Source organism: Antechinus flavipes, chromosome 6, assembly GCF_016432865.1.
Source record: "Antechinus flavipes isolate AdamAnt ecotype Samford, QLD, Australia chromosome 6, AdamAnt_v2, whole genome shotgun sequence".
NCBI classification, from domain to species: domain Eukaryota; kingdom Metazoa; phylum Chordata; class Mammalia; order Dasyuromorphia; family Dasyuridae; genus Antechinus; species Antechinus flavipes.
In genome coordinates this window covers 22,594,244-22,612,744 of record NC_067403.1, presented here as the reverse complement: position 1 = coordinate 22,612,744, position 18,501 = coordinate 22,594,244, and the positions used below count along the sequence as shown (strand labels likewise).

Below are 18,501 nucleotides of genomic sequence, written 5' to 3'. Positions count from 1 at the left end.
TTGGCCCGCCTTGGACTGAACAAGACTAGTTATTTAGCCTCTTTTTATTCCAGTGGAATATACAGATTGTTGCTGTCATATTTCTACAAAATTCATTGGGTTTCATTAGTTCAAACATTGGATATTATTTTTTTTCATTCATTATTTGAGTCCTCTCAAAATTTCAGGAGTGATAACTAGTTTCATAACAATCATTAGCATATTATGCATAATTAAATACATTCTTAATTAAATGATAAATGCAAACTTTGGTGGTATTGTAATACCTCTTCATATTAGTGTCTCTCAGGTATTAGCATGTACTTAAAGCTTTTTAAACCAAGAGTTTCATCTGATTGGGATTTTTATTTATTTCTTCCTCATATTAACGTGATTTTTCCACTCATGGATGGTAATCAGGGCTTGAATTGGTACCTTACCCATGTCAACATTCCAGCCATTGAAAACTTTTTTTCAAAAAGTGGTAGTACCATAAGAAAGTAGCAGGATGCCCTAGGCATACCCTCTTCCTTCTCTCAAGATCACAGGGGGTCCTAGACCCCTTCAAAAGGAATAGTATGCTGACCTGTATCTTGGGCAAAGGGGATGATGGTCACTCATATAGAATAACTGAATTTGATATAAATGTTGATGACACTGAGCTTTACACTCAAAGTTGAGAAAATAGGACTCAAAAGTCCTATTCATTCAAGCAGAGATATATTCAATGTAAGTTAATTTAGGAACAACTTTTAGCAAACAAGTATGCTTCAGTCATGCTTGTGGCAGAACAAGGTTTGCAAGTGCTTAAGTTCATGCTGCTAAGATTCCAGGTTAACTTAATTTTTATTCATATATGTATTTCTTTATATACATTAAAGTTTACAAGAGCAAATTCACCATAATTAATTTCTTCACACATAATGCTGTTTTTTTCTCTTAAAGTTCCCCTTACATTTTGCCTTATATTTTGAGATGTCACTCATTTATTCTTTACTGGACTCCAGAAATATTTATTTTCTGTTTTTCTGGTTTTTTTTGTTTTTGTTTTTGGTGTATGTGTGTTCATTTTTATTTTTCATTTCTCTAGGGCTCTTGCCTTTACTGCCATTGAGAATGATATGGTATATTTTCATTCAAGATAGTTTTGATTTGTCTTCCATCTTATACTGTCTTTTCTATAGTTTATCTCTATGTAGCCTTATAAAATTTCCTTAAACTTTTTCACCTTAGTTCTTTTACCCACTATACACTTTCTCTTTTTCATGTCACTTTCAATATAAATTTGCATAATTTTATAATAATTGTTTTCATTCAAAGCTTCTAATTTCAACTTCCTTTTATTTTCACATACAAAAATATACAATATGGCACATATTATCAAAACAGCATACCATTACCCTATCTCATTAACTACATCCCACGTACCAGCATCTACATCCCACATATCATCATATTCAAAAACAAATAAACCATAGTATTCAATATTACCATGTTCTATGTTCAGATCCAACTTACCACCATATACATCATTCTCCATGCCATTGTTTGTGCCCATGGTATCACTTACATTTCACATATGGTCACTCAAACCATTCCACTTTCCATAATACAAAACATACTTTATACCATTATCTACATTCTCCACTTCAATATCTCAACCCCTTAATCCCTATATTGTGTTTATAATTTCATAATCAAAATGCATAATATTCCATATAACATAATCCATTATATCTACTTTTATTATAAATTGCCCTTTGTAGACCATATACATCATTCAACATAATATAATCTACATTCCCCCTCCCATCTTCAACATCCCATATACAATTATGTTTAAAACCTCTAATAATAAAATGTATATTATTTTACATTTTATTACCATAGACATACACCATATCAAAATGTATAACATCATTCCCCATTAGATACATCTCCTTACAATCATCTACTTGCCAAAATCATTTTTGGTCATTCTACATACCATTATCTCTCATGTGTTCCACAATACTTAGTACATAACATCATAGTCAATACCCAACATGCCATTATTTATAATATCCCTATACCATAATGTCAAATATTCTACATGCTATATTCTTTCTATCACATTCTATCATCTGAATATTATTCCAAATCAAATTCCAAATATCACAAAGCATTATATAAAATACCATATATCATAATTTGTTATATCCTGTATGCTAGAAACATATTATGCATACTGTGAAGCCTAGGTTAGCTCTCTGGAGGCCTCAGAATCAACCAGAGTCAGAATAAGCAAAAGTCCTTGGTCTTTAGGGGGAGAAGTAAAAGGGATGGACATAACTGCCACAAGCTCTCCACCAACATCCTTCTCCTCATCCTCCTCCAAAGTGAGTCTGGCTTGTCTCACTGCATCCTCTAATCCCTTAAAATTATCTGTATACACCAAAAGATCGAGCCAGCATGGAATAAAGAAGGGCCATTTTTCCTATATGCTAATAGAGTCATTGTCCAATAGGTAATTAGCCTTAAGTGCTCTGTTATCTGATTCAAGTGTACCTATTCAGAGTTTCAGCCCTTTATAGGATACCATCATATATAATTTTATATCTAATATGTTTTTTTCTTATATAATAATACTAAATAATAATTTAAAATGAATTATATAATATGGAAGATGAGGAAACAAAATTTTCATTGACTTTTAATGTTTTCATAGACTTTTTCACTTAAAAGATATTTCACTGTATATTTTTGATATTACATTTGATGATGAATTACTCATAATTTAGAAGATGTGGAATTAGTTTTTTTTTTCATATTTCTCAAACAAATATCTTTAAATACTTATATTTAGCTCTCTCTATGATGATTTCCTCACAACAACCCTGTGAGGTAGGTAATAAATATGTAATTATTCTAATTTGACAAATAAAGGAGCTAAAGCTTAAACATAATTTTTTTTCTGAGGTCACCTAACTATAGTAGTAGAGTCCAAGATTTCAGATTAAATATATTGACTTGTCCAGAGATCATTTTTCTCATTCATCTATGCTGCTTCATTAAGCAGAAAAGCAGGTTAACAATTCAAAAAAAATATTTCTTCATGCATTAAAGTTCATGTAACTTCCAAAATAATGACTGGGTCATTGATAAACATCATAAAGACATCATTATCTGAGAGCACTGATGATTACTTACATAGAATCTTTTAAATGGTAAGTTTTTTTTTTCTTTTCTTTCCAGAAAGGTAATTTAAGTCAATAAGATATATCTCAAAACTGGTACTGCCCTTTTAAATATCAACCCACATAGTCCCCAATTTCACATTTAAGTTACATCCCAGACATTCTTATTAGTCTCATGATTAATGTGTTCCACAATACTTAGTACACACCATCATAGTCAACACCCAACATGCTTGATTTGGATCATGTTTCTTTCTATTTAAATTACCTTTGTTTAGCTTTCCAGCTATATAACTAAATTAGAATCACTTAAAGGCTTTTTTTGTTCTTAACTACATTAAAACTCTGCTACATACTGCTATTTATAGATGAAGAAATTGAGGTTCATAGATATGAAATTATTTCTCTCAGTTCATTAGATAGTTATGAAGTCAATATTTGATTTCAGATCTCTCTTCAAATATTACATCATCACCTATTATAATCCCATCAGATTTGACTGATCCTTGAAAAGGGAAACTTGCAATGATTGGCTTCCAAGGTTTCACTAAATGCTGATAAAAATTGAATTATGTTAAATTTAGAAGAATAATATAATACCTCCTCGTGAGGTGGATAAATTTGAAAGGATCAGTGATGATAGCTTACAGATTTGGATGTGTAAAATATTCTTTAATAGATTCTGGCACCCTAATTTCTTCTACTTGACTTTAAGAATTTTAGAAATAAAGTATAGAAGAGTAAGCCAAAGTCCCCATAAGGAGGCTGATTTTGTATTCTGAAAATTCATCCTTTATGCAACTAATTAATATTCCTTCCATCTCCATGGTCAATTATGTTACTTCTCTCCCTGGGATGAAACTCATCCCTAACAAATTTAACCCATTGCTTCTAGAAAAATATAGCTATTATTCAATATGCACCAATTTACTTGTTTCCATCAGTATAGCTCTATCTTATATTTTATAGGGTATTATATCATCTATGCAACTTTTGGCAAGACAGCCCAATAAAAATGTTTCCAAGACCAGTCTCATCAAAAGTGTGAGGAATGGAGGCTCAAAAATCTTGTGGAAAGGGGAAAACAATTAATCACATAGAAAATCTTACAAAAAAGTATGCTGTGAATCGTAAAAAATAAGGGACCCTCAGTACAATAAAGAAATTCAGTGAGTAGAAAATAAGGCACCATTTACAAGGAGAGAAAGATAATTTTGCAACAATTATTATACTATCTAAAATAATTGTAGAAAGGCAGAAAATATTTTCATAAAATGAAGATACAAAATCAAAAATAGTTTAGTCTTTAAAGAACAAATGAAAAAAGGCAAACTATCAAATTTCAAATAAAGGATATGAAATTTCAACTGCATATATTATGAGAAAGAGACTGATAAATCTTGCATTCAAATATGGTTGCAGTGGAAGAAAGAATATTTTAATACAATCTGAGAAAAGGAAAATTAGAGAAATATGGTTTTCTCTTTAATTCAAAGAAATGGACCTTGAAGACAAATTGTCATAATGTTATCTGAGAACACGATGTAACTCGAATAGTTTTTCAAGACATCATAAAAAAATTATCAGAACAATTTGGAAAAGAGAGGAAAATACAGAATGATAGAATGTGTAGTTCATTTCATGTTCAACATCCTCAGAAATGTAGTCACTATATATCAGAAATTAACTATTAAAAGATGAAAAGTATAAATATGGAAAAGTTATCTTTTTTCTAATATAAAATTAAAGTCAGAATCCACTTCTTTCCATATCTAAATGAAAGAAATAACTGAATTATGGCCCTCAAATCCATAAAATATTATTTTGTACTGCCCCTAATTAAAAAAAAAATCCACATCGTAATAAGTTGTGCTTAGCCAAAAATGGGGGAGGGAGGGAAGGATTTCTAGCATAGGTAAAATTTGAGTACATATATACACAGAGAAACAAACACACACATGCAAACACACGTTATTGAAGAAAAAAAATGAGTTAGACATTTAATATGTAAATTCATCAGTTGAAAGGTAAAATAGTATGTGAAACTATCAATAAAACCAGATTTTATATATTATATACATATATATATGCATATACATATGCACACATAGTAATATAGATAAGTATGAGTATTTGTACTATATATTTATATGTCTATTTCTCTCTGTGTATGTTTCTATGCCTCTTTGTGCATGTGTGTCTGTGCATGTGTGGATATATATAGAGAGAGTGATAGATATAGATATATAGATATAGATAAGTAAATATCTATATATCTATATATAAAACTATCTCTCTATATAGATAGATACATACATACATACATAAACCCATTTCAAGCCATTTAACCTGTCAGTGACATGAATACCAAATATTCCTCTGCATTGAGATATTTGTGCAACCAAATATCTTTACTTGGAACCCCACTATAACCAAGCCTTTAAAAAAGTGGGCACCTTGATTTTTTATGCATGTATAAATATAATATATGGGCATTATATAGAAAGAGATGTGTGAAATTATCTCCTTTTGTTGGTTATTTATAAAAAGAAACCATGCTGTCAAAACTAGGTGTCTGAAAAATAATAAACAAATTTTCATGCTGCATATTACCATAAATTAATTCCCTCAATTTAAAATTTTCTTTTCAAAATCACGATCAATTTAATAGTACTGAGAAGGCTCTTTTTTTTTTCTTTTAGAGTGAGCTCTGCATATAATTAATATCCATATATCTATAACAGTTCTTCCTAAAGCTAACACACTGTGATTCTCTCTGAATTGTCTGGAACTGAATTCATCTGAAACTTCACACTTCCTTCCTATTTAATTTCTCTCAAGGTACAAGGTTATTCTGACACTAACAATCCATTTTACAAGAGAGGAATTTTAAAAGGCAATTTGCATATTTTCTGACTTACCTTAGAGTTAGAGGTTCCCTACTGTTAGTCATTTAGAGAGTAGTTGTACTTATTCAAAAAAAAAAAAAAAAGACACTTTTCCTCTCCATAATACTTTTCAAGTATATATATATATATATATTTTAAGGTTTTTCATTAAGGGTGAACTACCTCTTGATTACACATTTTAGCTGATAAAGTATAGATTGGTAATGGAGGGAATACTCCTGAGAGAAAAATCAGAGAAGACCAACAATATTACACTCTAGAGAGATATAGCTCTTGACTCTTCTAAGAAGAATAACTTAGATTTCCACTTAGTGTAGCTGAAAATCTCAATATGATGGTAATACTTCTATCCTATATACTAGTGGCCATTGTAGTATCCCCTGCTATTTTTCTTAAAAGCAAATGATGTGAAAGCATTTGAGAGGCAGTACACCATAGTGAACAGAGGGCTTAACGTTGCAATCAGGCTGACTTGGGTGACATCCTTCTTGCAACAGGTAAGACTTATGCGACTACATGTCCATCGTTTATCATTCTAGGGACCCAGAGAACCCTCTTAAACTAGAAATTGTAAAGCAGATGCTAATCTTCATTAGGAATGGGGATTTTCTCCACAGCAATTTCCTACAGTAATGAAATCACATATCTGGAATAAGGGGTTAAGAAAACAGCATTGTGGTCATATAGTCAGCTGTACCAGCTAAACTTTTGTTAGGGGCTATTGGACGCCATACTGTATACTACATGGTGAGAATTGTGGTGAAATGTTTTGAAATGATATTTAAAGAGGAAAATATCAGCACACATAAGAGATATTCAAAAATAAATGAATAAGCTTTTGTTAAGTTCCAAGTATATTGCAGACCATGAGGAAAGAATAAAACCATTCCTCTTCAAGCAGTGAGGTTAGTTATATTGACTAGAGGAAATGACATAAGCAAATAACAGAGTAATTACAAGGTGATTATCTGTGTGTGTTGGGTGGGAGGAATAGATTCTATCAGGATGATCACAAAGGGCTTTATGGAAGACGTGGAGCATTGAGTGAAGTTAAGGATTTTAAAAGTCAAGGGAGGAAGTAAATTCCCTCCTAAGGGAAGGATGGGGAATATTCTATAGAAAGATAGAGAGTAAATACAAGGAGGAATATCCTAAGCAAGGCATTTAATGAATCCACAAAAAAAAGATATATTATAATCTTGATAGGTAGGTTGGCCAAGATTTTGAAGGGCTTTAAGGGACAAAGAAAATTTTGTATTTTATTTGAGTGTCAAAAGAGAGACACTGTAACTTTTTGAACATAGAAATAATATGCTTATACTAAGAGTATTTGGTACACATTAATTCTAAGTAACAGACAGAATAGGGACAATTAATTAAATAAAGCTTAACCTTTTTTGGTTTTAACATATATACGTCTGAGAAATAGACATTTCTGGAAAATGACTCCTTTTAGCCAATGTGCCTACTTCTATGCAAAAGTGCTGGGAGGATTGTCAAAGAAACATATGGCATCATTCTTGCCAGGAAAGCTATTTTTGGAGCTAGAACTTATATCCATCAAATATGCAAATAATAGGGGGAGGAGATCATTAAAATGAAGGTAGAACACAAGAGAAACACTTAAAGTCAAAGGAGAAGTGGATCAATTATATATGCTAGTGACCAGAAGAAAGAGGGTTCCTGCCATATCCAAAGCTATCATTATTCTGTTTGGAAACTGATGTGACTTGCCTAGGTTCACACAGCTAGTATGTATAAGAGACAAAATTTAGATTCAGATATTTCTGACTCTAAGCCCAGTATTCAGTTCACTGAGCCTCAAGATGCGCTAGAGTGAGCTAACTACTTTCATTGGTGAAAGCAGCGAAGAAATAATAGTCTAGCTGGGTTTTACCCAGAACAGAGTACATGAGGAACAGCATTATCTAATCCTAGCTGTTAAGACTATATTTGAAGAGAAATGCTAATGAGTTAGAAGAGAGTCAGCAATAAAATGAAGAATAGACAAATTGCAGGACCAGTGATAACTTTTTTTTTTTTTTTTTTTTTTTTTTTTTTTTAGAAATTTGAAAATTTTTCCCATGTAAGAGAGATTAGTCTCTGTAAGTAGATTATTCTGGAGAGCCCAAGCTAAATGATAGAAGCCAGATATTACCTCAATATAATGAACAGTTCATTATATCATCATCATCATCATCATCAGTATTCATATAGCACTTCGAGATTTGCATAATATTTTAGTTATATCACTTATTCCTCACAGCAGTCTTGTCCTTTAGGTAGTATTATTTTCCCCAATTTACAATTGCTCCAAGTGACTTGCTTGAGTTCACAAAGCTAATATACGACTGGGGTATAATTTGAATTCTGTTCTTGCAAGTTTTCTGGCCACTGACTCCTGGTTAGGGTTAGATTCATTAATGCATTAAATATTTTCTAATTCCAGAACATTGCAGATGGAAGTGAGCAGCCTGATTAGGTAAAGATATAGGTAAAAAATGGCAGATGGAATGGGGGGAGAATCACTTGTTCTAATAGTCTTACATTAAGAACATCATTCTGGAAGGTGAAATAGTGCAGCAGAAAAGCCTGAGACCTAACAAGTACATTTTTGCACTTTGGCTATAATTAATTTCCCAGTTACTCTACTTATGAAGCCTGTTCTGATTGTGCTGATCTCTAAAGCTGCAGTTATGGGCCTGTAGACTGCCTTTTTATACTGAGTTAGTAAATGTTATCTTTGCAAATGATTCATCTAGAATATCTAACATTCTGACCACTCATCCCAATGTTTCTTTCGATGGCACTTGAGAAAATCTAGGACTGTTATTTTTCTTTTCAAAGGTTTTCGGGATAGAAGAAAGTCATGGACATTTCTTGAGTTTATTTTAGTTTGACTTTGCATCCTCAATGTCCAGCTCAGTTTTTTTTTTTTTTTCATCATATAAAATATATGTTTATTAAATTTAATTGAATAGGAATAATTCATGTCAGCTATATTATGATGGAGGAAATATTAAATATAGATAGATGAAAAAAAGAAGGAAAAAAGGATATAAGGATTGATAGGTCAATATAATATTATATATATATATGCCTATATCTTATGGACATACAGATGTAAATGCATTCATGCGATTTTTTTTTTCTTTTTTTAGTTTTCAGCCCCATCTTTTAAATGTCAATCAGCTCATGCTAGGTCAGATTATTATTTTAATTTAAATTTCCAAACAGGTGAATATATAAATTATAGTGGCATGTAGGGTTAGGGTTAAAGTCGGGAGTTAGGTTAGGGTTCGAGTTGGGAGACATTTAGGGTTAGAGTCGGTTTCTCTTTGGGGTAAAAAAAAAATGTTCTGAATCCTTTTCAGTGTTATCTTGTGAACTGTTCTATGTGGCTGCAATGCAAAGGACAGGCTTACACAGCTATTTACAGAGAAGCAGCTGTCCTGGGTACATCATTCTGATTTAGTCTTGGAAGAGATAATTTCCACAAGGTTTGGCTCTTATGAGAAGGTCTGTTTCTATTCTCAACTCAGATTGACTTTCCCCTTAGAAAGTAAAGCTTTTTAACCTTGCAGATCTCATCCCCTGAGCTAAAGATCAACCACTTCCAATAAAAGAGGATTCAGTAGAGTACTTCCCCATAGAGAAGCAGGCAGCTTCAAGAGTAGCACTTCAAACAAGTAATTTACTTTTATAAACAGTATAAATAAAACAGAAATGGGAAAGAGAAGTTCACAGACTTACAGCATTTCTCTTTTTACAGCACTCAGGATATTTTATTTTATTTTATGCAGGAGGTCTGCAAGCTGTTGCAGGTAGTTATCTATAGGAGGTCTACAAGCTGTTCAGGTATAATTCAGATAAGTCAAATGTTACTCCCCAGAAGAGGTATTATTTAAGGTGCCACAACAGGATGCTACTTCGCTACCTGAATTATTCTAAATTGGTAACTGTTATTTGTTAGATGTACATATAAAGATAAGAAAATTGGTTTTTTTTAGTAGTTACATTTTTATGTATACACTGAAGTAAAATAATTTGTGCTTTTGTGCAGTTGCTATGGAATTTGGGGCTAGAAATCTTCATGATTAAACTCTTCATTGGACAAGCAGATAATAAAAATGAGGGCTAAAGAGATTTTATCTATATTGTGTATGCCCTGTATTCCTAGTAGTAAGTAAACATTCTTGTCTTATTTTGTATTGAAATAATGGTGCAAATGTCTAGTATATTTTTCTCATGCCTTCTGCTTATGATTATCAAAGTATAATCATCTTCCAAATACTGGAATCCTTGGTTTCCAGCAAATCTGAGCTCAAAGAGCTCAGGCGATCTTACTTCAGCCTATCCCTCTTAGCCTATCTTCCATTTCTCTCTCCTCTCCTCTCTCTCTCTCCTCTCTCTCTCTCTCTCTCTCTCTCTCTCTCTCTCTCTCTCTCTCTCTCTCTCTCTCTCTCTCTCTCTCTCTCTCTCTTCTCTCTCTCTTTCTATATATATATATATATATATATATCTTATATTTAATTACTTATTAGCATATTATCTTCTCCAATTAGCCAGTGAGCTTTGAGATCCTGAACTGGTTTTTGCCTTTAAAAAAATAAACTCTTCTTTTCACAGTATCTGTCATAGAAAACCTAAATGTTGGTTGCTTTGTTGTTTAGCTTACCTCAGTGTGGGGGAAAATTAATTTCTCAATAGGAAATAGATGATTATTATTTTGTTTGTTTATTTTAATTAAGAGAGAGAATGGCATTCCAGATAGAGATCAGGACTTGGAATGAAGAAGAGCTGAATTCAAGTTCTGCTTATAACATAGATTAGTTGTGTGGTCATGAACTACCAAGGGTCCTCAAACTATGGCCTGCCTGTCAGATGTGGCAGCTGAGGATGATTATCCCCCTCACCTAGGGCTATGAATTTCCTTTATTTAAAGGCCCACAAAACAAAGTTTTTGTTTTTACTATAGTCCGGCCCTCCAACATTCTGAGGGACAGTGAACTGCTCCCTATTTAAAAAGTTTGAGAACGCCTGATTGCTGCTAATCTCTTAATCTTTCAATGTTGCAGGAAAATTTTTCAGAGTAGAAGCTATAGGTAAAATGTATATTTTACATAGTGGAAAAATTTTAAAATCTGGAAACTTCCCATACCAATACATCCTCATAAACTTCCATTATTTTTTCCTAGTGGAAATATCTATCTTTGTTAGAAAATATATCACTGAAACAAAACAGACAGCCCAAAATTTCAATTATAAGAAACAATTCTGTAAGCCCAATGTAGACTCCAATTCTAACAATTTCCAGAACTACTGAAACCAAAAGAGCCTATTGCTATCCAATATGTCATACATTTCTAAAACTTGATTCATAATCAGTTATCAAAATTAAAATTAAATTTCACTTACTACCTAGTTGGAAATTCGTTTAAACTTTGTAGAGGAAAGTATTATGTCACAAACTTTGAAAATCAACACATGAGGGTTCCTGATTATATTTGCTATAGGAAGTATTCTCCAACTTCCCCTTCCATTTCTTTCTTCAGTCACTAATTTCCAATTTATTTTATATATAACTTATTTTGTACATGTTTGCTTGTCATCTCTCCATTAGATTGTGAGTTTCTTGAGAGTAACTATTCTCTCTAGCATTATTTTTTGAATACTTAATTATTTAGCATAGTTCCTAGAACATAGTCAATATTTAAGATATAGTTATTGATTGATCAACTCAGAGTAGATTGTATTTAATCTGTTCAGACTTTTTTTTAATAAAGGTAAATTAATTTCATTATTGGTGACAAGGGAAGAAAATTCTGTTTAAAAGCATATGTCTTCCTGAAATTTTCATATTTAAAAATAAATTCCTATTATTCATAATTGTTCATGTGGTCCACATGATCTTCTTTACTCTAAATAAGTTGGGAGAATAGATATAGAATGTGCATGAAAGAATAATAGCATTATCCTTTCTTTGCTTATATTTTTATTTGTTTCTTTTGTCAATATATTTTGTATCAATTCATAGAATTTCCTCACTATAGTTTGGAAGGGATGGAAATATGCACTTAGTCTGGCCAGAATAGTTAGTTCATGCTACGAACTATAAATATTCCATTTGATCCTCACAACAATCCCAGGAAGTAGACACTATTATCTCCATTATACATCTAAGGAAACTGAGTCAGATACAGTTTAACTAACTTTCCTAAGGTCACATAACTACATAGAATTTATACTCAGCTCTTTCTGATTTCAAGCTGTTTGGTCAAGTCCATGAATCATCTTGCTGCTTCAGGAAGACTTGGTAACTCCAGGACGTCTCTCTGATTGGTGTCTTCCTTTCTCAAATTGCTCCTGTCACCAGTTCTTCCATTCACTTTTTACATCACCTTGAATTTTTTTCCACAAAGCAGTATTATGAAATCTCTTCACGGTACGAAGGTGACCCTGGAATATCAAAGGCCTTGTCAATGGATGACAAAAGTTGGCGGCATATGTCAAGCTGGGAAGAATTCAACTGTGGTCTCCACAATAGACTGAATCACTTTTCTGAGGATCGGCCACAGCAAGTAGGGAGGAACTCATTATCGTCAGTCTGGCCAATTAATGGTGAAGCTTGACAACCCTTGAACTTCAAAACAAACAACAACAAACAAAAACAGAAACAAAACAAAACAAACGAAAATGAATGAAGCCATGTACTGTGCAGCCCTTTACTATATTATCAAGTAAGACTGAAAAAGTGAGTGATGAAAATGGGGAGTGCCTTAAATCATAAAATTTTGAATTATGCATAATAACATTGCCTTATGTTCATGAAATATCAGGTTGGTATGTTAAGGTAAATTAAGTGTACATTCAAATACATATTAGGTGATAATAGTAATGATATTTAATGGCATTTTGAGGTTCAAAAATATTTCATAGACATCATATCATTCAATTTTTTTTTGCAGTAAACTTGTGAAATAGATTGCATTTCTCTCCCCCCCAACACCCATCATTTTATAGATTCAGCCAAGTGAAATTAAGAGGAGTTGTGATTCATTGGGATTGTTCAAATGGCTGGTGATGGATAGCTACAGTCTGACTTTCCACCAGTTCTCTACTTCAGAATATCTGTTCACATTTAGAGCTGATTATACCCAGTTTCCTTGAGGATACCTTTGGAATAGATCGCTGTGACCTACCATATGATTAAATCTTTGTCATAATTAAATAAGGCTTTAATTACCTCCCCAGAACCATTGAATGAGAACATTACACCTGTGCAGTTACTCTTCTTTAACATGAAGAAAATAACTTACTGCACTTTATCCTTTCAACCCATATCATAAAAATAGTATTGACATCCCTATAATTTTATGATGAATGCAGGTATAGAACATTTTTATCATTCTTTAAAAAAATGTTTCTTTTTTAAATTTTGTTTAAAAACTGAAAGGACAGTTTTCTTAATACAAAACCAATAGCAGATGTTAAAACACAGGTAAGATTCAACTTAATCTAGCAGCTAAATAGATGGAGGTGTGTTTTTTTTTTTAATATTAGTTATAGCTACAAATCTGTGGTCTAGAAGCTTTCCATATTAGCATAAAAACCTCAATCTCATAAACATTCTTCTTTCTAAATTCACATGTAAAATCCAGAAGAATATATGAATTTCCACTGCATTGTGGGAAGTGGAAGAATTTTTCTCTGGTCTGATCAAAATGAGTTAGTTTCTAAACAAATTCATTTTAATTTAGATAAGAATATATTTTGCTGAAGCCAATCTTCATTTGGGTGGAAATTTCCATATTATGATTTGCCCCAAATCACAAATTAAAAAGAGAACGCAACTTCAGTCAAAAATATATATATTTTACTTCATAATAAATAACATACGGCTTTACAGAAATATATACATACGCACATGTGTGTGTATTCAAATACATGGATGTATAATTGTGTTCTCAGAGCATTGCCACAGCAGGGTTAATATTCTACTTAAAATTCCTTACAAGGATTATTTATTTCTCACACCTCTGAAGGCCAACACAGTGAAATGAACTGAACAAAAGTATAAATTGCCTATAAAGGTTTCTTTTCTGTGTCCCTGACAGCACATGTTCTATTGTGCACTTTAAGAATCTCTTTTAATTTGCAGCTATTACATTTTTTAAAATGTACAATATGTATTTAACCTTTTACCTCCTGAATGTCATTTATATATGTATAATGGTAGCCCCTTATCACAGCTTCACAAGTATCTGAACAAAACTCTTTAATGAAATTGCTCTGCGTTGCCCTGAAGCCATCCATCATCTGTGAATTCTTGATTCATCAACTATCCCGTTGAGCTGGGAAAATGTTAAACACTATGGCTGTAAGAGAAGTCTCTCAAGCTCTCCCTGGTAAATAAGCATTCTATTGCCTACAAATAATTATAAATAGCTTTCTAACCCTGACAACATATTAAATGCTTGCTATGTGAGAATGACACTCATAGCAGATATTTATGATGATGAAACTTAAATTCTAAAGAATTTCCTTTATCAATCTTCAAGACATTGTGCTCTGGAGGATATTCATACTTTTTTTCTCTCAATATATAAAATTATCTTTCTATTCTTTGTCTAGAGAGCCTTACCCCGCTAATTGCTAATAAAATTTAAGTACTTTGAATTCAAGGCTGATTTTGCTTATATAAATTTTCTAAGATTTAGCACAGTGCTTTCTGTGTATAGTAAGTAGATTATATATATATATATATATATATATATATATATATATATATATATATATATATATATATATACACATACACACATACAAAGAGAGAGAAGAGGCAAAGAGAAGAAAAGAGATGAGATTGGAATATTTCTCTGGTTTTGGACAGAGCCAGCAATGAGAATAAGTGAAAATATGGATGTTGTTCACAGACAGAAACTAAAGCAGAAAAGAGAGCAGGGTTTATTTTATTTTATTTTATTTTATTTTATTGGTTGTTGTTGTTGTTGTTGTTGTAAGCATACTCTTTAGCCTGACAAATTCTAACCAACTTGGCACAATGCCATTCTACTTGGTCATATCTAGGAAATATAAGAGAAGGGATCTGGAAATCCTTCTTTTGAGAAAATGTAAGACTTCAAAGTTCTGTTCTCTATAGTATGCGATTTTCATAGTCAATGTATATAGCAGCAGGGTTTTTCCATGAATTTCTGGCTAGGCATGGATTTAGCTGATCTGTGACATAATACCATTTATCTTAAAACATCTAAGTGATTAAATTTCCCCAAATGGTAATACCACTTGAATCACAAACCCAAGCAACAATACATGTATATACATTCATTCATCTGGCCACCAATTTCTCTCTTTGTCCCTCCTTCCCTGCTCCCTTCCTCCCTTCCTCCTTCCTTCCTTCCTTCCTTTCTTCTTCCTTCCTTCTTTCCTCCCTTCCTCCCTCTTCCTTTTCCTTTCTTCTTCCTTCCTTCTTTCCTTTCTTCCTTCTCTCCCTCTCTCCTTTCCTTCCTCCTTCCCTCCCTCCCTCTTTCCTTCCTTCTTTCCTCCCCCTCCCCGCCTCCTTCCCTCCCTTCTTCCTTCCTCCTTCCCTCCCTTCTTCCTTCCTCCTTCCTCCCTTCTTCTTTCCTTCTTCCCTCCCTCCTTCCCTCCCTCCTTCCTTCCTTCCTTCCTTCCTTTCTTCCTTCCTTCCTTCCTTCCTTCCTTCCTTCCTTCTTTCCTTCCTTCCTTCCTTCCTTCCTTCCTTCTTGACTGCCTAACTTCCTGTCTGCTTCCCATTTGAATTTGCTAGTGTTTCCACTAAATGCTTTTCTATATAACATAGAAAATCCTATGTAAAATGTTATTCATTATTATAACAACAAATTTACTTCTTTATTATATAGATTTACCATGTGTACTCAGTCTACATATAGACATAAAATAAAGCTTTTGTGAGGTGTCTACGTTATAGGATAAAGGATTTATTGTGAAAGTTACATGGTCCAAGTCATTTACTTTACAATTTAAGAAAGCAAAACCAGAAGTAAAAGTATTGGTCTATACAATATGTCACTGTAAATTAGGGACTAAAATTTAACTTAGGTTTTCCAAGTCTAGTCCTTTTTATACTCTCTTAGACAATATAACTACTAGACATATATATAGAAAAGAGGATATATATTCTATATAATTCAATTCAATGGAGACCTTTCTATTTAACTTTGCCTTTATAGATAAACATCAACATTGGTAAAATCTGAGCTCTAGATTTTATATAAGTGGAAACTAATTTTTCCCTTTAGTTAAAAATTCTACTATTAAGAAATTAAAAAAAAACCATCATGATCAAAGTCTTATAAGTTATTGTTTATAGTATTGCTTTCTGACAAACATATAATATGTTTTCATATTAAAGTTTTCACCAAAAGATTAGAGTAACAATTTAATTTATCCATTCAAGAGAGAGAGAGAGGAAGAAAGAGTGGGGCAGGTGGATAAAGATTAATTGATTCAACACTACCTTGCAGCCAACAGTTATCATGTGTCCCTTGATACAAGGGATTGTGTTATTCTCTGGGCATAAAAATATATAGAAATCCCTCTCCTCAGAGAAGTCATACTTTCCTAGAGGATGAGGGAACAATAGCATGCTCACTGGGTTTTTACAATACTACTTTAAAGAATGTGTATATGTACAGATAAGTGAAGCAAATTAAATGTAGTTGGGAAAAAAAAAAAAACAAGGAGAAATCACTTTCAGTATGGTTATAGAGAAAGGAAGATATTAGAGAAAAAATATGAAATATCCCAAGAATATCCAAGAAATTCAAGATGATGTTTTTCTTTTTCCCCCTCAACTCAGCTTTTAAGAAATATGAAATGTCCAGCTACTACTCTGTTCAATTTAGACTAATGTATTGCTTGATAATAAAGCAATCTTTGAAGATATACTTATAATTTTATAATTTATTTTTTGTATGATAATATAGTTTAGTGTTACATTTACATAGACATCTTTTTTTGTTGGTCTTTGAGGACTGGACCATTCAGGTATCATTGAAAAGATGACAATGACAGAGTAGTCAGTTCCACCTTGACTTCTGTGCTGCTGTATTTTCTCAGAGATTTTGAAATAAGACTATTCACTCAAAAAAAAAAATTGTGCTTCTTTTTATCTTAAGAAAGTTACAGCAGTTCATCTACTTTTTAATTGTAGCTTACTAATTTTTTTCACATTTTAGTGAAATCCTAGCCAATTCAATTTGCCCTTAGGGCATAAGAATAATCTACATAATCATCTCAAAAAAAGTTCTGTCTTTTTTCAGGAAATCTCACATTATTGGAGGGGGAAGGTGAAGCAAGTGTACCTTAATTAGCTGTTGTACAAGTGGAAAACAGAAGTCTTCATTTTATTTCCTTCCTCCTGAGAAATTCTCAACCAACTGTTTAGGAACAGAAAACAAAATCAAGAGGATAACTTGGGCTCATAATAAGTAAATAGGCTCTAGAACATTAGGAATGAGAACAGCCCTAAATTTCACCTGGGGCTTTTCTATTTTAAAAGGCAACTTTCTGTTGTTAAAAAAGCAAAATTGCCATATGTATCTTTTGTCTCAATGATCTTGAACCTATCATAGTCATTTTGACATATCATATTTAGGCACAAAATAGGCAATCTTAGTCAACTTGCTCATCTAGTAACCAAATGGAAGTATATTAAATGTGTTAGTAGGTTATATAATGTACTTAATATATAGTTGTATTTTTGAATAATATTAATAAGCTGTAGGTTTTAAAAGAGAATGAAAAGCAGGATAGTGAGGGGACTGAAACCATAGCTATAATTATTTGAAAAAGAGAGTATATAGAGGAGAGCTAAGACAGTTTTCTTAAAAAAATTGAAAGATTCATGTATGAAAGAATTGTTGGGCTTGTTTCAGTAAGTGCTTGTGGGTAGAACCAGGAATAAGGGATAAAGTTTCAGAGAAAAAAAGATTTTGTGTCTGTTCAAAGGATGGGGGAGTTGAACCTAACTTTCCCTAAAAATTACAATGGGTTAGACTATATGCAGAATTAGTAACTTCCACTTCACTGGAGGTCTTCAAAGAAGTTTTATTGGTATTTTTTATTGATGCACAGAGGATTCATTCTAAAGAGAAGATTGGACTAGAGAATCTGTCAAATGCCTTTTAATAGTCTAAGATTTCTACAACTATAACAGGTTAATTATATTAAGGAGTATATAGTGGCAAATAAACTTTTCTCTTTTCTTCTGTATCCAATCAGTTCTCAAGATCTAAGTTCTTTCTATGTAAGATTTCTCAACTGTTCCTCCCTTGCAATTCTCATTGCTACCATCTTATTTCAGACTTTATCACCTAGCAAATGAGATAATACTTGTAAAGTACTTGGCACTGTGCCTGAGACTAATAGGCACT

The 18,501-nt window shown here is 32.3% G+C and overlaps 1 long non-coding RNA gene across 1 annotated transcript in view; it reads right to left on the bottom strand.

The window, feature by feature from the left end:
- Nucleotides 1-12,154: 12,154 nt before the first annotated feature.
- LOC127542082 (uncharacterized) overlaps nucleotides 12,155-18,501 on the bottom strand; it is a 33,459-nt gene continuing 27,112 nt past the window's right edge. Inside the window, exon 4 of the long non-coding RNA XR_007948547.1 lies at nucleotides 12,155-12,707. This is a non-coding gene — a long non-coding RNA (uncharacterized LOC127542082). The remainder of the gene's footprint in view (nucleotides 12,708-18,501) is intronic.